This window comes from Pongo abelii, chromosome 4 (genome assembly GCF_028885655.2).
Source record: "Pongo abelii isolate AG06213 chromosome 4, NHGRI_mPonAbe1-v2.0_pri, whole genome shotgun sequence".
NCBI lineage: Eukaryota > Metazoa > Chordata > Mammalia > Primates > Hominidae > Pongo > Pongo abelii.
This window is the reverse complement of record NC_071989.2, coordinates 93114576-93140563: the sequence shown is the minus strand read 5'-3', so window position 1 is coordinate 93140563 and position 25988 is coordinate 93114576.

The following is a 25988-nucleotide window of genomic DNA, read 5'->3' as shown; positions in this document are numbered from 1 at the left end:
CTATTTCTTTCTCTTGCCCTTTTCATAATTTTCTTCTTTTTTTCCCCCTTTTTTCTTTTCTTTTCTTTTCTTTTTTCTTTCTTCTTTATTCTCAGATTGAGTCTCGCTCTTTTGCCCAGGCTGGAATGCAAGTGTTGCAAACTCAGCTCACTGCAACCTCCAACTCCTGGGTTCAAGTGATTTTCCTGCCTCATCCTCCCAAGTAGCTGGAACTACAGGCATGTACCACTATGCTGGGCTAATTTTTGTATTTTTAGTAGAGATGGGGTTTTGCCATGTTGGCTAGGGTGCCCTGGAACTCCTGACCTCAGGTGATCCACCCACCTTGGCCTCCCAAAGTAAGTGCTGGGATTACAGGCATGAGCCACCATGCATGGTCCCTTTTCATAATTTTTATGTATGCAAATGTTTACTCATTCTCCAGGTGTAAGCTAAAAAGTTTTCCTTTTTCCTTGCATAAATTATCTCGATAAATTTTCACATCCTTGGATTTAGCCCCTTATTCATAAGCATTTTTAACAAAAGTTATTATATTACTGTATTTCAATTATTTTTGGTAAATGTATTTATTGCTTATCGTGTCTGTGTTGAAGTAATTGAACCAAAGACCACATTTTGCAAGAAAAATGAATGTGGCAGGTAAAATCAATTTATATAGCAATATAACATTTTTTATATGTGGGAGTGAAAGGGTGGAGAAATTTTCCTAAAAGTGGATGAATTCTGACAGAAATGTATATGCGTTTTAGGGAAGAGTGATGTGGTTAATGATCTATTTCTTTTTATACTTCTAATGGCTATAAAGCTCTTCTAAAAACACTTATTGAAGACTAAAGTTTTTCAATAAATAGATCCATAAGCAACTCAAGCCTCTTTGTCACTTTTATTTCTAGTAAGTGGCAAAATGACACTTTCTTTGATTTGGTTAGTTGTTTCTCCTAGCAACTTCCTAGGAGGTTAATGCGTTCTGAAATGCTCAAGTGGTCAGAGAAAGAAAAATAAGTAGGAAGAAAAAAGAAACCTGAAACTCATACAAAAAAAAATGAATTATTTAAGTGAGCTGTATTTTAAAACTATGAAATTTTTATTAATATAAATAATTTTTATAAACTATATAGAAGAGATGAGAAGTATATTTTTTCCTGTGCAAAGGGAAAACTATATGGGCTCTTACAAGTTTGCTGACAGAATAAAAATTAAAATTAGCTTCCTCATTGGTAGACTGGATTTACACTACTTGACAAGCTTGAAGATTAAATAAAGCAATATATAAAAACCCTAGTGTTTTATACATAACTTGGTTAGCTAAAATTTCACTTTAATTTAGTGCTAAAGATTTTCTAAGTACCATTATTGTTAAATTAGCCAAACCAGTTATCTATCTTTAAAATACTAATCAATTGTATTGACAACATGCATTTCAATGCTTTAAATATATTTACATGTATTTTATTATGTAAAAATTTAAAATATATGAAAATTTTATTATATAAAATTTAATATATACACACTATATATTATATAATATAAATATATATAATTCATTACTATTTTGCAGAGCATTGCAGAAGCTAATAAATATAGGAAGTTTGTTGTCAACCCAAACCTGCCCCTATTCTCTGACCCCTAAATTAGATATAAGGTCCATAATCATTTTGTTATTATTATTGTACATCACAATATGGCTGATAATCGCAGTTGAGGGATTTGTTACTTGCCACAAACAACTTGATTGGTTATACCATTAAACAATTATTACTGATCTTAAGTGCCAGAATACTTTACATCAGCAAAACGTTCTGTTAAAAGATGTTTAAACTTTTCATTTCCTTTATTTCTTCCACTTTTGTGTTTCTTTCCCAATTAGAAGTAATTCTGTTGAGAAACCTCAAGGTAGAATGCAACTGTTTATTAAATGTGTACTCAAACCCTGCAGTCATAGGTAAACTAGTGCAGTTCTCACACATTGCAGCTTGGCTAGTAGGTGGCTTTTTATTTGAAACTACTTTTCCTAGGGAATGACAAAAAATGAAGAAGTCAATGATCTGTAAATTTCAACTAAAATGTTGAAGATGATTTTGTAGATAAATACTTTTGATTATAGTCCACAATATCTAGAGTTCAACATCTGTTTAGCCAGTGACCCTACCTCTTGTTGTTCTTGTTATTGTTTTGTTGCGTTGTTATTAAGGATTTTATATAAACTTTCAAAAAGGTGGATATAAAGAAAAGAAAGCTTGATTTTTTTTATTTCTAATTCAACATACACAGAAGCCAACCAACCAAGAAAAAATGAATAGAAACATGTGCTGGCACTGTGATCATTTACCTTGAGAACCCTAAAGACTCCTCCAGAAAGTTCCTAGAACTGATAAAAGAATTCAGCAGAGGTAAAAAAACACTTCAACATTATATTAACAAGACTAATATGATAAGAAATCTGAAAATAAATATAAAAATTGGAGTGTGAATATTTTCTAAATTATATATAGAATTTCTATAAAAGTGTATCCTGTTCTTGGTAATGAGTAAGTATCAAATTTTTCTGAGTAGGTAAAATACAGGAACATGTCGCACTTCAGAGAAAGAAACACTTAGGGCTAATAAGAATGCAAAGAGCACATCAGCCTCACTAGGAATCAGGCAAATGCAAAATTATTGATATCATAAAATACTTCCCATATTATTAAAACCATAATAAAATATTTCCTCCTCGTTCATTTAAGTGATAGAATTTTGAAGTTTTTAAAATGTCGATGTTTTGAAAACATTAGATCGATAGGATATTTTGTTTGCTATATGTTGCTCATGAGATTTTAATTTGTATAACCAGTTTAGACAATGTTTTAAAATAGCGTTGTAAGGTCATAAATTCATCTTATGACTGTGCTTCTAGTCCTATTCATGAACTCTAGTATTTGTTTTGCTGATTACATAGGATTTTTCTTTAAAAAAATCTCTTTGCAAATACAGACAATTTTACTTCTTGCTTTCTGATCTTTATACCCTTTGCAGTCCCTTTATAATCAATATAGATATGCAGTTGAATTTAGGTCTGCCATTTTGTCTCAACTAACTTTTATTTCTCTTTTTCTTCATTTCTGCCTGCTCTGAAGTTAGCAGATTTTGTTTGTAGAATTTTATTTAAATTCGTCTGTTGGTTTATTTTTTCGAGAGTGCGAGTTTATGCTTTTAAAATTTTCAACTAAATTTCTTATTTTGAGGTAAATACTTACTCATATATAGTTTAATAAATAATACAAAAGTTCTTTGTACTCTTTTTTATTTTCCCCAAATTATAGCATACTACAAACTACACTACAATATTAAAATCAAGATATTAATATTGATACAGTCAGTCAAAATACCAAACAGTTCCATCATCAAAGATTTTCCTGGTTAGTTTTTTAAAGCTAAACATCCCTCTTACCATCCTGTCATATTCCTGACTTCTGCCAATCACTGATTTGTTCTCTCTTTCTTCTCTATTTTTATGATTTTATCATTTCAGGAGTGTTATACATGGATCTTGCAGTATGTGACCTTTTGGAGTTTTTTTTTTTTTTTCATTCAATATAATTCTCTAGAGAATAAATATTTTAAAGTATAAATAGTAATTTCCTTGTTAATACTGAGTCATATTCTGTTGCATGGATGAATTTCAGTTTGTTTAAAAATTCAACTATCAAAAGACATCTGGGTCATTTCCACTTTGAGGTTAATCTAAATAAAGTTTTGTGAACACATGTATAAATATTTGTGTGAACATAAGTTTTTTTCTCTGAGATTTATTGGATTTATAACTATAATTATTTTCATTGTATGCAGAGATTTCTCAGCGATTACAACATCCATCACTAAAACTTTTCATTCTACTTAGAGTTAATAATGTGCTGTATCACCTAAAATGAAGAACATATGAAACCTTTTAATTACATTTACCCTATTTTGTGTGCATTGAATCTACACGTGTTACAGATTCCACAATTCAAGGCTACATTTTAACTTAATCATATATATTTAAAAGAAAAAAAAAAGAAAACAGGATAAATATATAAATGCAAATGCTAGTCTTTTCTTCCTATATTGAATTATCCATTTCATATTTATTTCCATTCAGTTAACGTTGCCATTAGTGCAGGTCTGCTGCTAATACATTCTTGGTTTTATTTTTGTGAGAATATGTCTTTTTATGCCATCTTTATTAAATTATATTTGTCATTGATATAGAATTGCATTTTGATTTTTTTCCCTTTAAAAGTATAAAGATATTGCTTCATTTCTTGCAAACACAGTTTTGGACAATAAGTCAACAGTCACTTAAATCATTGTTACTCCATATGTAATGTGTCCCTGTTTCTTTCTTCCTCCCTGGTTACTTTTAAAATTTTCTATTTATCTTTGTTTTTTAGCAGTTTGATGATGATGTACCTAGGCATAGTTTTTATTAGTTTTGTTTTGATTAGTGTTTGTTGAACTTCTTGAATTTGTAAATATATTACTTTCAAGAAACTGAAAGTATTTTTTTCCACTACATTTTCTCTCCCCTTTTTAAAAATAAAATACACATATTTTAGATCTTTTGATATTTTTCCACAGACCTCTAAAAACTCTGTTCATTTCTTTTCAGTATTTCTAACCTCTATTTTTCTAGTTATTAATAGATAAATTTTACTGATATATTTTCTTTTTTTTAATTATACTTTAAGTTCTAGGGTACATGTGCACAACGTGCAGGTTTGTTACGTATGTATACATGTGCCATGTTGGTGTGCTGCACCCATTAACTGGTCATTTACATTAGGTATATCTCCTAATGCTATCCCTCCCCCGTCCCCCCACCCCACAACAGGCCCCAGTGTGTGATGTCTCCCTTCCTGTGTCCAAGTGTTCTCATTGTTCAATTCCCACCTATATATTTTCTAATTCTTCAATTCTATTAATCATTGTTTCTCCTGACAAAGGGTCAGATTTTCCTGGTTATTTGTATGCCACATATTGCTGGATTGTATTCTGAATATTACGGATGTTCTTTGTTGTTAAGACCTCAGATTCTGTCTTATTTCTCCAGAGCTGTATGCCTGTTTGTTTATTCCTTTGTTACAGTACACAGCTAATTTAATCAGATATAAAATGAGATCTCCTTTTCTTGGGTAGTTAAATTTTAGGTTAATGTTATCCTTTCAAAAAATTTGTGATTTATTTCTCACATTACATGTTAAAATACAGTAGTTTTACTGTTAATATTTGAACACATAATTTTAGGGGGCACTTCAAAATTTAGGTAGATTTGTACCCAGAGTTTAAGACAACTAATCCAATTCTCTCTTTTCTAGGACTACTTCTCTTTTACCAGAGGCTGTGGTCTCCCTGAATTCTGAGTTATGATACTTCATGCCAGTTAGACTAATTTTGTTGTTGTTGTTCTAGATAATACTCGAAACATTGATTTGGGCTTGCCTTCAGATAAAAATCCCAGTGCTGTTGTTCTCTTGCAAGAATTGAATCCCCTTTATAATTTGCCCAATTGGGTTACTCTCCAATGCTTTAAATCACTTTTTAAATATTTTATAATTATCATATACAAGTTACTCTGTCATTAATAGAAGTATAACTCCATAAAATATTCGTTAGTATTAAAATACATATATTTATCTTCCAAAGTCTAATTTTCAAAATACAATCATTTATGGGCTCTTCACAACTGTTTTCATATCCATCAAGTATGCCTGTATAATTAGCCACTAGCTATTTTTTTCTCTTTTAATTTCCTTAAATAATTATTTTAAAATAAAATATTATGTCATTGCTAAAATTTAAATTCAGTCATATTGCATAGTTGTTTCATATTTTAATATTCACCAAAACAATATAGTATAGCATATTGTTTTTTATTTTATTTTTCTTAATTTTAACTGACAAATGGTTATTGTAATGTACCATATTCTTTAAGGGCATGAAGTTCAAAGCTAAATAATTTAAATTTGAATATATTTTCTCCCAATTACTAAATCTTTGACTTTGAATAAGTTTTCTTTTTATAGTAGTAGTAGATGTATAATCTATAAAATAGAGATATTATAGCATCTTTTTTCATCAGCATATTTTAGAATTAAATTAACTGGGTTCTCCAAGAAGCTAATGCCAAAAAGGTATTATACGTGCAAGAAAAAAATGGAGAGAGAGCCAAAAATCCTAGGAATGTTGTCGGACTGCAATGTAAGTCTAAGATTTTTGAAGGAGAGAAGAAAGGTGGAACATATTGGTAGGAAATATTTTAGACTATTGGTACTAATAATGTTTTCGCAATGTAAATGGGGAGTTCTAAAGCCCAGTTCACTCATTAGAGGCGTCCTGCATCTCTCTAGACCTACTTTACTATTCTTGCCACAATCAGTCATCGCCTGGGAGAAGCCTGTAGAAGTGTAGCTTTTCATATTTGTGATAATTAATTACAGAATGCAATATCTGAGATCATTCGTTAATTACACTCCTCACAGTCAGAGATCTGAGGTTACATTTTCTTTGTTGCAAAATATGTAAAACATTTAGAACGCTTCTGCCAAATAAAATGAATGCATTAGTTTTTTCCTATAATTAATGTTATTAATATTCAAAATTAGTAAAATCAATGCTTGTCCTGTATAACCTAGTTTAAACTTGAGTTTCCACATTTTGGGAGATTCTACTCCAAATCAGTAATCTTCAAATAAATCACTCAGATTGATTGTTAATAATAAGCTAATAATGTCTCTGCTACCCAGTCTCAGAGATTCCAATTCTGTGGTTCTAAAGTGAGACTCAGAAGTCTTCATTTTTACTAAACATCCTGAAAGACATCTCTATCAGTAGCATGTATGCATCTAAAAATAATAGATTTTATTTTGGAGATTTAAATTTATTTTTGAAGATGACCAGAGAACCTTTTGAGTGATAAAGTTTATATACAAAATACTATCATGTGGAAAGGGAAACCCAGGTTCTTCTCTCTTTTGTAACAGAGGGATGTCTCAGCATTTACAGCATATGGAAAACTTATTTAATTACTCATATTTACGGTGTAGAAGAGGCAGTACAATCAGAGATAGCCCCAAGTCATTTAACCCAAGACATGTCAACCAAAAAAGTCACACACAAAAATTTCCAAATACGTTGAATTTACTTGGGAATTACAAATGATAATTATAACCTAAAATGTGTAATTATTGCAAGCCATATATCCATTTTCTCTGAATTTAAGAAAAAAATTTTCATGGGGTTGTTTTAGAAAGTCCTTGAGACAGTCTTTATCTTAGACATGTATGTGTGAGCCCTCTTGCTTCATGTTCTCCCAGTCCTAATTTGTTTGGATCTCTCAAAAAGTGATTTCACTGATTCAGAATTGCAACATTCAGAATTGAGAGTTACTTTGTGTTGAAACAAAGAGGAGGCAGGGAGTGCATCTGGAATGTTGATAATCTCAGTGGGTTTTCGTAATTAGGCTTCCACTGAAAAATCTTCTGAACGTAAGAGAGGATCAGGCCTTTGATAAGTTAGGGAAAGGTGCTAAACAAAGAGATGTATGAGAAAGGTGGGGATGCAATTTCAAATTCTTTATAGCCTCTGTGCAGCATTTACATATTGTCTTTTGCCAGACTTTTATCTCATAAATGTATAGACTTGTATTTTTCTTCTGACTTCTGGCATTCTGACATTGCATAAGGTGTTGGAGCTAAAGACTTTAACAAGAAGTACATGATCTTTGTCTAGTGCTTAGGAAACTCTCACTGAAATAATTAAAATAGTCTAGTCAAGTTTTGAAGATACTTTTCAAATAGTTTTGAGCTTTAAATGATTAACACTGATTGTCAATTTTCACGTGATCCTCATTTCTGCTACTACTAAGCAAATTCCCAATATTAAATTTTAGACTATTACATTTAAAACTTGTCATGCTATAAAAAATGAATAATTATATTAAGATACATGGGTTTTGTGTGTGTGTGTGTGTGTGTGTGTGTATTAGTCAAAATCAATTTAAAACCTGCGTTTTCTTCTCTTCATATAAATGTATTGATTTCTCAACACTTAGTTTAAATAAAACTGAAATAAATTTTAAATGTTATACTAAATTTTCTTGTTTAATAATAGTACATAAAATTGTTTCAGTAAAGATAAAAATATGTAAATGTTTCAATGTATATCAAAGCATATTCTACTTACAAAATTTGTTTTTATAACTATTGTTCTATTAACCGTATTTACTCTCAGTTGCTTACACTAAAAGTAAAAGTTTTTTAGTTTGTTAGTGAAATGTTTTAAAGACAAATTATACTAGTCCATTAAAAATGTATTCTACCTTAAATCAGTGCTGACTATCAAAGAAAGCATGTCTTCCTGTGGTCCTACACCTAGTTTAGTTGCTATATGGATGAGAAAGAATATAGTCAACTCGCCAGTTCACTGAAAGACTTTTTTTCATGTTGGTTGCAAATTTTTCTCAAGCATATAGACATTTCTTAACTCACACGGAGACAAGAGCACAAGACATATTTCCAACATTTTGTGGCATTTACTGTTTTTCATATGTTTTCTTCATAAGTAAACAGACTGTCTATTAGGTAAAGATAGTCACAAATAAATTCTCTGGAAACAAGTAGAACAGATGTGTGTTAGTGACATAGCCAATTAGATTTGTAATGTATCTTATCCATGGTGACATATAGTGATGTGATGCTACTCCGTAGTATTCACACTCCACTAAAATATTTACTGCCATGTTATAGCAGTTTATAGGACAGTATATTGTAAAAGGCAAATGATTTCTTTAGATTACAAATAATCAAGAAATTTCAAATATAGTTATTGTCATGATTATCATTTCATTGTGTTGCCTTTCAACCCTTAGTTATTAATGCTAGTATCTTCACTTCTAAGTGTTGGCAAAAGCTCCAAATAATTTTCCTTATTGCCCTATTAAAATTTTTAATAATTTAAAAATTGAAATAAATCCCCAAATTTATATAAATGCCAAATTATTTACATAGGTGTAAGCCTACTCTCTTTTCAGAGTATTTAGTAAAGAACTGTACATAGAAATGGTGCATTCTAAAGACTAAACTCTAAAACTAGTTAGACACTAGCCCACGGTTTTAAAAAATATATACAAATAGAATCATAATAACAGAAAATAAAGATTCATATTAACAATTTCATTCTATCCAGAGAAAGAAATATTAATTTTTACAGATGGATCACTATTTATATTGACAAATATGATTTATTATTCCATTGTTGATCTGCAGACTTTAAATTTTTGAACTTCTTATAAGAATATTATATAAACTCTTTACTCCTATATTTAAATAACTTATATATCAGATCTCACAATGCTATAAAGAAATACCTGAGACTGGGTAATTTACACAGAAAAGAGGTTTAATTGGCTTATGGTTCTGCAGGCTGTTCAGGAAGCATACTGGCTTCTGCTCCACTTCTTGGGAGGCCTAAGGAAACTTAACAATCATCAATCATAGTGGGAAGCGAAACTGGCACATCACATGGCTAGAGCAGCAGAAGGAGGATGGGGTGAGGTGCCATAATCTGTTAAACAATGAGACCTTCTGAGAACTGTTATCATGAGGACAGCACTAGGAGGGTGGTGCTAAACCATCCATTAGACACTGTCCCTATAATCCAATCACCTCCACCAGGCCTCACCTCCCACACTAGGGATTACATTTCAGCATGAGATTTGTGTGGGAACACAGATCCAAACCATATCAAGTTACAAGGATTTTCATAACGCTACTTGAATTACCAACCCATTGTTAGTTGGAAGAATCATTAAGGACCACTAAATTTTAAAAAAACAAACAAACAAATAAACAAAGCTAGCTAATACCCTACCACAAGCCATACAGAGTTGTTTATATAACTAGAACCCATTTTTTCTCCTGTTAGATTTGCAAAAATAAGAAAGTTTAATTTCACATTGTTTTGGCAAAAATATTAGAAAAATGAAAGCATTCATATATATTTGGTGATAATATAGACTGATCCAACTTCTAAGCGTACTATAGCTATACTTAAGCAAACTATGTAAGCGCATATCTTTCAATGAAGCCGTCTTATTTCTAAAAATGTGTATTCCAGACACACTTGATGTAAGCATAAAATAAATTACACAAGGTCATTTGCTGAAGCATTTTTAAGAGAAAAATATTAAACAAAAATATGGCTAAATAAATTGCGGAATAGTCATGAGATAGAATATTATGCAGACATCTAAAATAATAAGGAAATTCTTCATGTATTAATGGAATATAAATATAAAAGATTTAAATAAAAATGTTAAGATATAAAGAGTATTTATATTGTGCTACTAGTGTTAAATATGGTACAAATTTTGTACACATATGCATGTGTAAGTACTATTTTAAACAATTTTGATATTTGAATCTACCCTTGTGATTATAAAAAGAACTAATGATATTTCTGGGAGAAGAAGGTTGCTTTATATATGCCTGAAAAGGAAACTCTACACTTTTTACCCAGTTTGTCTCTAAATGTTGTTAGTTCAAATAATCTTTTTTGCAAGTTGCCCAATTTTCCCCAGTAATAGCATTTTACAAAATCATAGTGTAATATCAAAATTAGGATATTGACATTAATACACTATATTTTCCTTATTTAAAATTTACAGTTTTACTTGTACTTATGCAAGTATGAGTGTGTGTGCATGTGTGTGTGTGTGTATGTGTATGCTCTGTACAATCTTATAACTTGAGTAAGTTCGTGCGTGTACCACCACAGTCAAGATACTGAAAAGTTCAAGCACCACAAGGATACCTCTTGCTGTTGTTTTATAACCATCCTCACTTTGCTCTAGGCCTTCATCTCTAACTCCTGGCAAGCAACTGATCTCTTCTTTATTTCTCAAATATTGGTATTTCAAAAGTACTGCAAAAATGGACCTATGTAGTGTGTGTTTTTTGAAGTTGACTTCTCTCATTCAGCATGAATGAATGTTAGTGAATGCAGGGACTCAAATAAATACCTGGAAATTCATCCAAGTTTTTTCAGGTATCAATTGTTTATTCCCTCTTTACAAACTGAATAATGTCCTATGGTGTGTATGTATCAGAGTTCAGTAATTTTTCATCTTTGAGAAATATTTTACCTTTCTCCAGTTTGGGGCTATTACGAGTAATGCTGATTTGAACATTCACATGCAGATTTTTGGGTGAATTTAAGTTTTAATATATTTGTGATAAATACCCTGAAGTGCAATTGTTGTCATGGGGATATTGCACCTTTACTCTCATAAGAAACTGCCAAACTGTTTCCATAGAGCCTGCATCGTTGTATATTTCCACCAGCAATGTCTGAATGAATCAGTTTCTTCACAACCTTGTAAGTTTTGTTTTGTCAAGATTTATTTTTTAATTTAACCATTCTGTTTAGTGGCATCAAATTGTGTTTAATTTACATTTTTTAATGGTTATTTTAAACATGTTTTTGTAAGTTAATTTGCAACCTGTATATATAATCTTTGGTGAAATATCCGTTTGTATCTTCTGTCAATTTTCTAATTAAATTTTACCTTGTTGTTGAGTTTTGAGAGTTCTTGTATATTCTACGTACTGGTCTTGTGTCAGATATGTGGATCGAAAATGTATTCTCTAAGTCTGTAACTTGTCTTTTCATCCTATTTCCATGAATTTTCAAAGAACTATTTTTAACTCTGGAAAGATCTGTGTATGAGTCCATTCTGGCACTGCTATAGAACAATACCTAAGAATTTATAAAGAAAAGAGATTTAATTGGCTCATGGTTCTGCAGGCTGTACAGGCAGCATGGCTGGCGAGGTCTCAGAAAACTTTCAATCATGGCAGAAAGTGAAGGGGAGGCAGGCAGGTCTTCCATGGCCGAAGCAGGAGGAAGAGAGAGAAATGTGGAGGTGCTATACACATTTAAATAACCAGATCTCATGAGCACTCACTCACTATCATGAGAAGACCATGGGAGAAATCTGCCCCCATGATTCAATCACTTCCCACCAGGCCCCTCTTTCAACATTAAGGATTACAACTTGACATGATATTTGGGCGGGGACACAAATCCAAACCACATCAATCTGATTTATCGATTTTTCCTTTAATAGATTGTGTTTTTGAAATTAAGTCTAAAAATTATTTGCCTATCCTTATATTCTGAAGTGTTCCTCGTTTTTTCACCGAAAGTTTAATCGTTTTTGTTTGTTTCTTTGTTTGTTTAATTTAAGACCGTGGTCAATTTTGAGGTAATTTTTATATAAGGTATGACCTCTGCATCAATTTGGGGTGAATTAGTGTATTTAATGTGCTGATGATTCCAATCTGTGAAAATGGTAGGTCTCTGCATTTATTTTGTTTTCTGATCTTTTAATATGCATTTTATAATTTTCATGTTTTGTTAAGTATATAAATGAGTCACATTTTATTTTGTTATTGCAACCAATATTTGTTTAAAATTTAATTTCCTTAAATGTGAGTTAACTGTGATTGATTTTTGTGGATTTATCTTGTATCCTAAGACATTGCTGATCTTACTTAGGTCTAGGAGCTATTTTTTAACCGAAATTTTATATAGTTTTCTATATAGACAATACATAACATCTATAAATAAAGATAAAGATAGGTCTGCCTTTCTAATCAATATGCTATTTTTTTTTCTTCTTGCCTCATTGAAGTGGCTAAAATTCCCAATACTGTTGAATAAGAGTAGCTGAATAAGAAACAGGCCAATTTTGCTTGGAGGAAAACATTCAGCTCTTTACTACTAAATATAATGTACTAAATATGATGTAGGCTTGCGGATTTTTATAGATGTTCTGTATCAGTTTATGGTAATTCTCTATTTCTAGATTGCTGAGGTTGGGGTGGGTTACATATTATTTAATAATTTTAAAATATTACAGTATTTTAGCATTTTCTAGAAAATAATATTTATATGATATTACTTGAGGATTATATAATTTTAGAAGATATAAACCACTTTGTATTGAGTAGCCTTGGAACTTTCCTTTTTTGAACTTAATTTAAATTTATTATACTTACAACTATTTTTAATTATAAATTGACAAATTATACTTGTAGATATTTATGAAGTAAAAAGTAGTGTTATGATGTACGAATACAATATGAGATAATTAAGTCAAGCTAATTAACATTGATCACTTCAAATACTTATTGTTCTGTTGTGAGAACATTTAAAATTTGGTCTCTTACAGATTTCAAGATGTACATTACTTAAATCTAAGACCTGAAACCATAAAAATTCTAGAAGACAACATCAGTAAAACTCTTCTAGACGTTGGCTTAGGCAAAGAGTTCATGACCAAGGACGCAAAAGCAAATGCAATAAAACAAAAATAAATAGATGAGACCTAATTAAACTAAAAAGCTTCTGTGCAGTAAAACAACCATCAGAGTAGACAGACAACCCACAGAATGGGAGAGAATATTCACAAACTGTGCATCTTAGCAAAAGCTTATATCCAGAATCTGCTAGGAATTCAGACAAATCAGAAAAAAAAAAACAATAATCCCATCAAAAAGTCAGCTAAGTATAGACAATTCTCAAAAGAAGATATACAAGTGGCTAACAAACATATAAAAAAATGCTCAACATCATTAATTATCGGGAATACGTCAACTAAAGCCACAATGAGATACCATCTTACTCCTGCAAGAATGAGCATAATTAAAAAATCAAAAACATAATAGATGTTGTCATGGACGTGGTGAAAAGAGAACACTTTTACACTGCTGGTGGGAATGTGAACTAGTACAATCACTATAGAAATCAATATGGAGATTCCTTAAAGAACTAAATGTAGAATTTTTGATCCAGCAATCCCATTAATAAGTATCTACTCAGAGGAAAATAAGTCATTATATGAAAAAGATACATGCAGACACATATTTATAGCAGCACAATTCGCAATTGCAAAAATATGGAACCAGCCTAATGCTCATCAACTAACAAATAGATAAAGAAAATGTGGTATATATACACGATGGAATACTGCTGAGTCATAAAATGTAACAAAATAATGGCATTTGTGCAACTTGGATGGAATTGGAGACCAATATTCTCAGTAAAGTAACTGAGAAATAAAAACCCAAATACCATATTTTCTCACTGATACGTGGGAGCTAAGCTAATAGGACACAAAGGCTCATTGCAGTTTTGATTTGCATTTCTCTAATTATTGATAATGTTGAGCATTTCTTTATATATCTGTTGGCCATTTGTATGACTTCTTTTAATACATTTCTATTCAGGTTCCTTGCCTATTTTTTAATTGAATAGTTTTTTCTTGCTTAGAGTTGTTTGAGTTTCTTATATATATAGTTTTGATATTAACAGATGTATGACATGGAAATATTTTATGCCAATTCATAGCTTGTCTCTTCCCTCTACCAATAATTTTCTTTGATGTTTAGAAGCTTTTTACATTGATGTAATCTCATTTGTCAATTTTTAATTTTGTTTCCTACATGTGAAGAGTCAAATTTTTTAAAAAATCATTACTCAGACCAGTGTCTTACAGTTTCTCCTCTTCTATTTTCTTCCAGAGGTCTTACAGATTCAGATCCTGTGTTTAAGCATTTAATCAGTTTTTAGTTTATTTTTATAAGTATTGTGAGATAGGGCCCTATTTTATTCCTCTGTTGAGGGGTACCTAGTTTTTCCAGTACCATTTGTTAAAGAAACTGTCCTTTGCCCAATGTGTGTACTCAGCATCTTTGTGGAAAATCAGTTATTCTCTTTATTTTTTTAGTCAGTCTAGCTCAAGGTTTGTCCATTTTGTTTATGTTTTCAGCAAACAATTCTTACTTTCTTTGATATTTTGTATTATTTATAGTCTCTATTTCATTCATTACTATCCTGATTTCTATTATTTTGTTTCTTCTGCTGTTATTGGGCTTAGAGGTTTATTGCTCTAAAATTTCCTCTTAGAATTGTTTTTGTAGCATCCTGCAAGTTTTGGTATGTTGTGTTTCATTTTTTGTTGTTGAAAGATATATTTTTACTTTCTTTCTCTTTTATTTATTAATCCATTGGATGTTCAGAGGCATGCTTAATTTCCACATACTTTTGAATTTTCCAAACTTTCTCTTGTCATTGATTTTTAGATTCATACCATTGTGGTCAGAAAAAAAAAAACAAACTTGATATAATGTCAGTCTTCTTGAATTTTATAAGCTGTGTTTTATAGCCTAACATTGATCTATTCTGGAGAATTTTCTGGATGTGCTTGAGAAGAATTTGTATTCATTTGCCATTGAATGAAATAGTTTGTTTTTGATCTAAGGTGTTTTTCAAATCCAATATTTCCCTATTAATTTTCGGTCTAGATAATCTGTCCATTGCTAAAAGTGAGGCACTAAAGTTCCTAACTATTCTTGTATTGCATCATTCTTTTCAGATTATTTGATATTTATTTTATATATTTAGGTGCTCCAATTGTGGATCCATATATATTTACATTATTATATTCACTTCATAAATTTACCCTTTTATGATTATATAATGTCCTTCTTTGTCTCTTTTTACATTTTTATAGTTTTTGACCTAAAATTGATTTAGTCTGATATACATATAGGTACCTCGGCTTTTTTCCATTTCTATTTGCATGAAGCATCTTTTTCTATCTCTTCATTTATATTTGCTTTTAAAGGTGAGATGAGGCTCTTATAGGCAGCATACTGTTGAGTATTTTCTTGTAATCCATGCATTCACTCTGTCTTTTCTATGGATAATTTAATCCATTTTCATTTACAGTAATTATTGATAGATTAGGATCTACTACTGTCATTTTGTTTATTGTTTTCTGGGTTTTGCTTGTTTGTTTTGCTTTGGTTTTTAGATTATTGTTATGTTTTTTTGTATCTTACTGCCTTCTTTCGTGGTCTGATGGTTTTCCGTAGTGGTGTGCTTTGAATCCTTTCTATTTTTGTTTAGTGTATCTATTACAGATTTTTCCTTTGTGATTATTATAAAACATATATAAGTCTTATACTTATTACAGTCTATTTCAGGTGATAACAACTTAATTTTGTATACAACTCCAGACTTTTATTCTACCCTCCACAACATGTGTTTGATGTCAGAATTTACATTATTTTGTAATACGTGTCTCGATAATTTATTTTAGCTATAGTTATCTTCTAATCCTCAAAGTAGGGATAGAATTCCTTTACACAAACAGCCCTAACTTATTTATACCTCTGTATTACCTATAAGTTTAAATTTTATGCATGTGTATTTTTTATGTTATTAATTAGCTGTCTTTTGTTTCAGCTTAATGAACTCCCTTTAGTAATTGCTGTAAGGCAGACCTAGGAATGATGAACTTGCTTATCTTCTGTTTCTTTGGGAAAGTTTTTCTTTCTTTCTCATTTCAGAGGACAACTTTGCTAGTTAAAGTATTTGGCAGTTCGTTTTTTTTTTTTTTCTCTTCAGCACTTTAAACATATCATTCTGCTTTCTTCTAAACAGCAATATTTCTGCTAAAAAAAGCGCTGATAGTCATATTGAAACCTCTTATTATGTGATATGTTTCTTAACTTTATTTGCTTTATAAATATTTTCTTTGTCTTAGATTTTTTGATAATTCAATTATTATGTGGCTTGGTGAATTCCTCTCTGGGTTGATTTTGACTGGACACCTTTACATTTCCTTTACTTAGATATTGGGATATTCTCTCAAATTAGGAAAGTTTTCAGCCATTACTTCTTTAAATATGCTGTCTGGCTACTTTCATTTCATTCCTTCTTAAATTCCTATTATACGTAGGTTGTGTTTATTAATACTGTTCCATAATTTCCTTAGACTTTTTTATTCTTCTTTCTTTTTGTCTTCAGATTAAATAATTCCAAATATTTTGCCTTTTGATTTATTGATTCTTTCTTCAGCTTAATTGAGCTTACTGTTGAAGCTTTCTATTACATTTTTAAGTTCCATCATTTTATTATTTATCTCTAGGATTTCTATTTGGTTTTTAAAGTTGTTTCTATTTCTTTGTCAAACATCTCATTTTGTTCATGTTATATCTTCCAAATGTGTACCTTTTTTTATATATTTTTTGTAGTTCACTGAACTCCTTTAAGAGGATTATTCTGAATTCTTTGTCATTTTTTAGATATTCCATAGTTAGAGCCCATTATTAAGCTTTGATAGTTCCTTTTCAAGGTCTCATTATTTTCTGATTCACGAGTTGATGTTAAATTTTTGTCAACTGTGTTTTCTACATCAATTGATATGCTCATATAATTTGTCTTACGTAGCCTGTTGATACGGTTCATGGCATTCATTAGTTTTTGAATGGTGAATTAGATTTAAATTCATGACTAAAACACCAAAAGCAAAGGCAACAAAAGCGAAAATTGACAAATGAGACCTCATTAAACTGAAGAGCTTCTGCACAGCAAAATAAATTATCATCAGAGTGAACAAGCAACCTACAGAATGGGAGAACATTTTTGCAATCTATCCATCTGAAAAAGGGCTAATATCCATATTCCACAAGGAACTTAAACAAATTTACAAGAAAAAAAATCAAAAAGTGGGCAAAGGATATGAACAGACACTTCTCAAAAGAAGACATTTATGTGGCCAACAAACATATGAAAAAAGCTCATCATCAGTATCATTAAAGAAATGCAAATCAAAACCACAATGAGCTACCATCTCACGCCAGTTAGAATGGTGATCATTAAAAAGTCAGGAAACAACAGATGCTGGAGAGGATGTGGAGAAATAGGAACACTTTAACACTGTTGGTAGGAGTGTAAATTAGTTCAACCATTGTGGAAGACAGTGTGGCAATTCCTGAAGTATCTAGAATTAGAATTACCATTTGACCCAGCAATCCCATTACTAGGTATATACCCAAAGGATTATAAGTCATTCTCTTATAAAGACACATGCATACATATGTTTGTTGCAGCACTATTCACAATAGCAGACTTGGAGCCAACAAAAATGCCCATCAATGATAGACTGGATAAAGAAAATGTGACACATATACAACACAGAATACTATGCAGCCATAAAGAAGGATGAGTTCATGTCCTTTTATCCTTTGCAGGAACATGGATGAAGCTGGAAACCATGATTCTCAGCAAACTAACACAGGAACAGAAAACCAGACACTGCATGTTCTCACTCATAAGCGGGAGTTGAACAATGAGAACACATGGACACAGGGAGGGGAACATCACATATCGGGACCTGTCAGGGGGTGGGGGGGCTAGGGGAGAGATAGCATTAGGAGAAATACCTAATGTAGATGATGGGTTGATGGATGCAGCAAAACACCATGGCATGTGAATACCTGTGTAACAAACCTGCACATTCTGGACATGTATCCCAGAACTTAAAGTATAATAAAAAATAAATTCCTGTAAAAATTTTAATTTGGTAACAGTGTATAATTCTTTTTATACATTACATTGTATTATTAGATTTACTCATTTTTAGAAAATGTTGCATCTAAATTTATGAGAGATATTGAACTGTCATTTTCTTTTCTGTTTTGTATTAATTTTTTTGGTATCAGGGTAATATGGATTTTGTAAAATGAAGTAAGAATTGTTTCCTCTTTTTCTATTTTTTTAGAAGAGATTATATAAAATTGATATTAATTATTCTTTAAATATTTGGTAGAATTCTCTGTAACTTCTTCTGGGTCTAGAAATCTTTTTCTCAAGTTGTCAATTCAATTTTGTTATTGATATAAGACTATTCAGGTTGTCTATTTTATCTTGATTTTCTTTGGTAGTTTGTAATTTTCTAAGAATCTATTAGATATTCTCTAAGAATGGTAACTTCTGAGTTGCCAAATTAATAAAAAGTTGTTCATAGCATTAATGTGTTTCTTTTTGACAGCTTCAAGATTTGTAGCATTATCGTTTATTTCAATCTTTATATTGGTGATTGGTATTTTGTCTTTCTCTCTTTTCTTGTTTATTGCCTGCCTTACTAGAGTTTTATTAAGTTTATTGATACTCTTTCAAAGTTTCAGCTTTTAGCTTTAATAATTTTCTGGTTTTTATTATTTTCAGTTCATTGATTTATGTTCCTATTACTATTATTTGATTCCTTCTGCTTGCTTTGTATTTTTTATTCTTACTTTTTAGTTCATTGAGGTACGATCTTCAGTTACTCATTTGAGATCTTTTCTTAATTATAATGTAAGCATTTACTGCTACTAATTTTTCTCTTGTTATCACTCTACCTGCATCAAAATATTTGAACATCTTTTAAATCACTCCATTACATGTACACTTTATTTCTTTTTTATTGCTTCCTCTTTTACCAATAAATGGCTGAAAAATGTTTTGTTTCATTTATACCTGTTTAGAAGTGTTTGTTGTTGTACTTCTGTTGTTGATTTCTAGCTTTAATCCATTATGGTCAGAGAAAACACTGTATTACTTCGATTTTTAAAACTTCTTAAGGTTTTCTTTATGGCCCAAGATATGGTCTTAGTAAATATTCCATAGGGAAAACATATATTCTGCTGTTGTGGGGTTAGGTATTTTTTAAATATGAATTATATGTAGTTAGTTGGTGTTCAGTTTTTCTGTAAACATGATGATATTTTGTTTAGTAGTTCTACCACTTGATGTAAAACTCCACAACTATGATTGTGGATATGCCCTGTTCTTCTTTCAGTTGTATCAGTTTGCACTTCATGTAATTGGAGACACTGCTATTTGGTACATATACATTTAGGATTATTATGACTTTGTAGGCTTTCTGTTAACATTATGTAGTATCTCTTTTGGTCTGTAGCAATTTTCTATGATCTGAAACCTATTTTAGCTAATATTATGGTAACCACTTCTGCTTTTTGAAATTAATACTTGCATAATATATCTTTTTTCATCCTATTATTTGTAATCTACTTTTGTCACTAAATTTTAAATTATTTTCAGCACTACATAGTTGGCTGAGTTTTTTATCCACTATTTCAACCTCTACCTTTTGATTTGGGTATTTATGGAATTTATATTTAAAGTAATTATTGATATGTTAGTGTTTAACCCTGTTACTTTGTTTTTCAATGGTTTTACTGGTTGTCATTTACCTGTTTCTTTTTTCTTACAGGTTCCTTCAGTATGTTTTAGAATTTCATCTTTATTTTTATATATTGTCTTTATATATATATAAATTTTTATATAATCCATATAAATTATATATTTATATATGCATATGTTATATATAAATTTACATTATATTAAGTTTGTCCATGTACTAGTCCATAAATATAATATAATAATTATATATATAATATATGTGTAATTATATATTATGTATAAATTTATCTATAAATAATATATGTATATTACATATACATATTATATATTATATATAATTACATTTTATATATTCATATATATATAAGGTTGGTGCAAAGTAATTGTGGTTTTTGCCATTACTTTCAAAGGCAAAAACTGCAATTACTTTCTCACCAATCTTAATTATATATTGTTTATATAATATAAATCAATTTATATATAAACACATAAACTTATATATTAAATATATATCATAATATGTATATAATATATATTATATATAAATATATGACCATATATGTTTATACTAACTTTGGAGTATGTGCCTGTAACAATAGCTGAGTTATATATATAGAGAGAGAGAGGTAAGATGTCACTTCCCTCTGACCTCCATTGTCATAGATGAGAAAGTCACTATCATTTGAAGTGGAGTTTCCTCACATTTAATGCATCATTTCTCTCTGGCTGATTTCAAAATTTTCTTGTCTTTACTTTTCTTGTCAATACTATACAATTTATTAGCATGGATTTCTTTGGGTTTGAGACTCTCTCTCAGCTTCTTGGATGAATGTTTGTATATTTCACCAAAGTTGGAGGGTTTTAAGCATTTTTATCTCCTCTTTTATTCTTACTTTTTTTCTTCTCTCATTCTTAGATTCTGATAATATGAATGTTGGAACTTTTGTTATTGTCCCTCAGATCTGAGTTCTCTTTGCTTTTTAGTCTATCTTTTCTCTTTTTCTCAGATTGAGTGAACTTTGTTGTTTACTACTGAAGTTCACTGATTTTGTTTTTTGTTATCTCAATTGTACTATCTCCATTTACTGCAGTCAGTGAGTTTTTATTTCTATTTTTTATATTTTTTCAGTTGTATAATTATTTGCTTCTTTATTATAATTTGTCTGCTGAAATGTTATATTTTTAAAAATTGTTTCAAGAGTATTTACAATCACTTGCTGAAGTAATTTTATAAAAGTTGTATTAAAATCCTTTTCAGATAATTTTAATTTCTGATTCATTTCAGTATTGGAATCAGTTCTTGATATGCTGGATGGTTTCCCATTGTATCCTAGATATTTAATTTATTATGCTAGCAAATTCTTTTCCTGTTTATATCATTTAACATAGTAGATAATCACCCTGCTTATATTTAGCACTGGATCTTGGCCTATTTTTTTTTTTTGGCTGTTTAATTTCCAGTCTTTTCATTATTGTTTTGTTATTTAAAAAAAAAAAACTTCAGCTCAATTAAATTTAAAGGAGTTTAATTTAGCAATGTTCTATTCATGAATTAGACAGCCCCCAGAATCACAGCAGATTCAAAGAGACTCCAGTGCAGCCACATGGTGGTAGAAGATTTATGGACAAAAAAGGGAAATGATGTACAGAAATCAGAAGTGAGGTACAGAACAGCTGGATTGGTTACAGGTTGGCATTTGCTTTATTTGAATAGAGTTTGGACAGTTAGCAGTGTAAGAATGGTGGAAGAACAACCACTGGGATTGGAGAAGACTCAGCTGTTGTTATAGGCACATACTCCAAAGTTAGATTTTCAATTTTGTCTACCTATGAAGTTAGGTTGCAGTTCTGTCCACAATGACTCAAAGAAGTATGGAGTCCTTCTCAGGCCTTCTAGTTTGCTTTACCAATTCCCCCCTTTTGGTCATTTTCTCAATTTTTGAGAGAGATTTACCAAAACTTTAGTCATTGATGTCACTATCACCATAGTAAAGGTACTTATTTGGTCATGAAACCCACTGGGAATCAGTAGAACAATGAGTTTTGTAAAGGTAGGAACAAACACTGAGTAGAGGGAACTTCCCCTTATGCTACAATGACCTGTTTACAGGAGAGAAACAAAACCTGGTCTGTTCTCGTCTAAGATCTATGTGTCTCCTTAAAGTCTCAGTTTGATTATATCACTTTTAGCATGAGTGACTCCAGTTTTGTTTAGTTTGGTCTGTTGAGGTGTAGTGCATGAGCTGAAACCAAAACAATGGTCTCCCTTAATTTTGTTTAAAAAAGTTCCCCCTGTTTGGTCAGTTGCTCACTTAGGTGAGAGTGTGACCAAAACTTAGAGCCTTAGTGCCATTCTCTGTTGCCATCATTTTGTGTCTGCTCTCAGCATGTCATTTATAGGTTACAGTGTCCTCATGGTCCCATATTTCTTTTAGCTCTTGTCATCCCAGTTGAAGAGAGACCATTTGATGTTCTAGAGATGGCTGCATGCAAACATTTAAAATCTTTGAGCGAATACAACACACCAGGGAGACTATTATTTTGACTATTGGAGGATAATACTGAGAGTTTGGAATATGCTCCTTACCCAGGATCCCCATAAACCAAACCATGTAAACTCAAATAGATCAAAGAATGAGCTAAATAAGGAGTTTATTCTCTTGACTAAGTGGTCTTTTTGTTAATCCCCTTCAACTGAATCTCTATAGTACCCAAAGTTTTTTTCCATAGGACATAGGTGCCAGCAGCTGCACAGATACTTCTCTGTCTAGCCACTTTTACTATTTAGCATAACATTTAAAAGAGAATTTAAAGTCTGTTGTGTAACCATAGCCTTTACAGTAGAATCTTCTATATAGCCATTATGAGGGATACATTTCTAATCATTGCCTCTTTTATTCCAAACCATGGAAAAAGAACCTAACAAATGATGCCCTTCCAGAAGAGTGAAGGACTCTGGCAATGTTCTCTTTAGTCCATGATGTGGGTTGAGAGGAGTGTATCAATGTTCTATTTCTGACCGATTAGGAGGCAACATATGTACCATTAAAGTTTCTTACTTACATTGGGACTTCATCTTTTATATATCAAAGTATAAGATTATCCATGTATAAGTATGGCTGCAAAATCCTTCACAAACAAGTATACTCTATAAGTGCATACAACAGACCCCTTTTCCACTTCTATTTTTTATAGAACCATAAGCAAGATAAAAATACTGAAAGATATGAGTCTCATAATAGTAGAGAAATCTTGATCCATGATTTTCGGAAAAGCTGTTCACATCAAGAATGCCATCTTCTCTGGGAAGAAACTTCCCTAGTTATCTTTACTTTAAGGGTTCCAACGGGTGTACAGTTTCAAGAGTGTGAAGGGACCCTTATCAGTTGTGAGATTATAAACCCAAAATTTAAGGTTCCATAGTTTTGTTGCAGTGTGTATGGCAAGGGCAGTTTCTCTCTGATGTTTTTAGAAGATCTAGTCTTCACGTTTTAGATTGTGAAGGGGACGATTGTCCTTAGTGAGCCATAAAAACCTTTCTTAACCAGATGAAAATACACTGTGGCACAATAACTTAGTGATATAACATCAGCCCTCTGGTATGGGAAAGCTTTTATATAACCAAAAAACCTGCATTGAAAATGACAATTGAATGAAATCCCTTTATAAATGTTTAAATTAGCTGACAGGTAGCCAAATGTACCTGAAGCTTTGATTGTATTCCCAGTAATATGGAACCAAATATTGGTTATAAGCTATTTTCACAATTTTTAAGTTAAACCACGTCAATATATTTAATCAGGATCATTTTATCTTTTCTATGATGAGTCATGGAATGCTGAACTTTTAATAATAAAAGCTTTGAGGATTCAGGAAAGGCAAGGTGGCTGTCCTGGTTCTCCATGAGTCTATGCTTAACGTTGCATTTGTGTCCTCTTAAATACCAGTTGTTTCTCCAAATTAGGTGCATAGCACAGTTAACTGATGGGTTATCATAGGTAATTTGACTTAGACTATGGATTTCATTCAAATTGCATATCTAAACAATTTCAGCATTGGCTGATTTAGCATGAAAATATGGCAGTGTTTCCTTGGTATTCAATTAATTTTTGTTCTACTTGGGTTAACAGTTTTATAACCCAGTAAGTCTCTTCATTAAAGTTCCAGGAATTTTTACCCAATTCAAGACATATGATTCTAAAGTTATTAGAAACCTGTATTCAAGAATGCTTTTCAGGGTCCTTTCCATCCTTTCATGAACCTCCTAAAAGATACTACCATGCTTTTAAAGTTTTCAGAAACTGCAATTAACTGTGGAAATGACTTTAAATATTTATAGTTAAAAACACAATTAACCGGGAAATTTGGTTATTCTATGGCCTACAATAACTTAACATAATAGCCATAATCATGATTGATAGCATATACTCGGACCCCCTATTAGAATTTTAGAAATCCCATACAATTTAGGAACATATATTAATATAATTTACTAAAATATAACTTGAAAATTAAACATTATTTTTATTTTAACAATGCTTCCCTTGTACCTTAACATGTCAAATAATCCTGTTTACTCCTCTTTTGGATGTTTCAGGGGCCCTCTGTAGCATCCCAAAGTTAGAGGTCAGAAAAGACAATTTTGAAGCTGAAATTTGATTTTGAGAATCCTATAAAATATGTTAAAGGTTTAAAACACTTAATATTATGAAATAGAATTCTAGGTTACCATAAGTCATTCATTTGGCCAATATGATGACTCAAAAATGTTAAAAAAAAAAAAAAAAGGCAAAAAACTTTACTCATCAGTAGAGGGAAGACTTATCCTTCCAAACAATGTATCTCTTGTTTTTCCCATCTTTCTCAGTAGTTCATTCAAAAGGCAAACAAAAACTTTCATTATCTTTTAATGTTACATAAAAATATTTCTCAAGAGAGAAAGCCAAATTCATCCTTGCATTAGTCTACTATTTACATCAACCCCAAGTTTTAATAAACCTCATAGACAAATCTATTCAATCTTAATCAGTTAGACCATAAGGTGAAATTCTCATAAACCTTTTATAAGTCTTTACAATTTTTGTAAAAGAGCAAATCAGTGCTTTAAGAAAACCCTGTTGTGTTTTAATTCCAATGTTTAATTTATGGAAAAACTGAATAATTCCTCTTTAAATTTAGCCAATGTGTTCACACACTGAATTTCTTTTACAAGATTAAATTTTTATAACCATTCCACAACTAGTTTAAACCCTTAGCTTTATCTTATCTAATTTAAAACAATCCTTTAACCCTTTAAACTAGACAAAATTTACATTTCTGTGCTATGTTATAATCTTTCACCAGAAACACATTTCACTCTCCTCACATACCTTGCACATAAACCTACTTTTTTCAGTAGTCTCAATTACATGTTATAGTGGTAAATCTTAGCAACTTCACTTTTGGTGCATAAATTTCCTTTCATAACTTACATAGATCATCTACAACATGCTTGGACTTCCTGACTTGTCCTAAACATCCCTCTTTTTAAACAACAAGTCATTTTACTTTAGGACAAGAATTTACCATATAATATTCCTTAATAAAAAATCTTTTTTCTTTATAATGTTCTTTGCATAGCTAGTGGCCATAGCTAATTCCACATGTCCCCAGGCCTTAAAAGTCAACTCAGTTTATGACCTTAAAGCATTTAGCAAACCAAGTATCTGACCTGCATCATTTAGACCAAATGTCTTTATTTTTGCCAATAATCTTTAAAATGTTTTATTTCCCAAAGATTACTAAAATCATATGAACTAAAAGGCATTACAGTTCTTTTTTTCTTTTAAAATATTTTATTTAAATGCTTATTTTTCTTTAAGCCAATTAATTAGAGCTCTTTTATATAAACATTACACACACAACACATATAT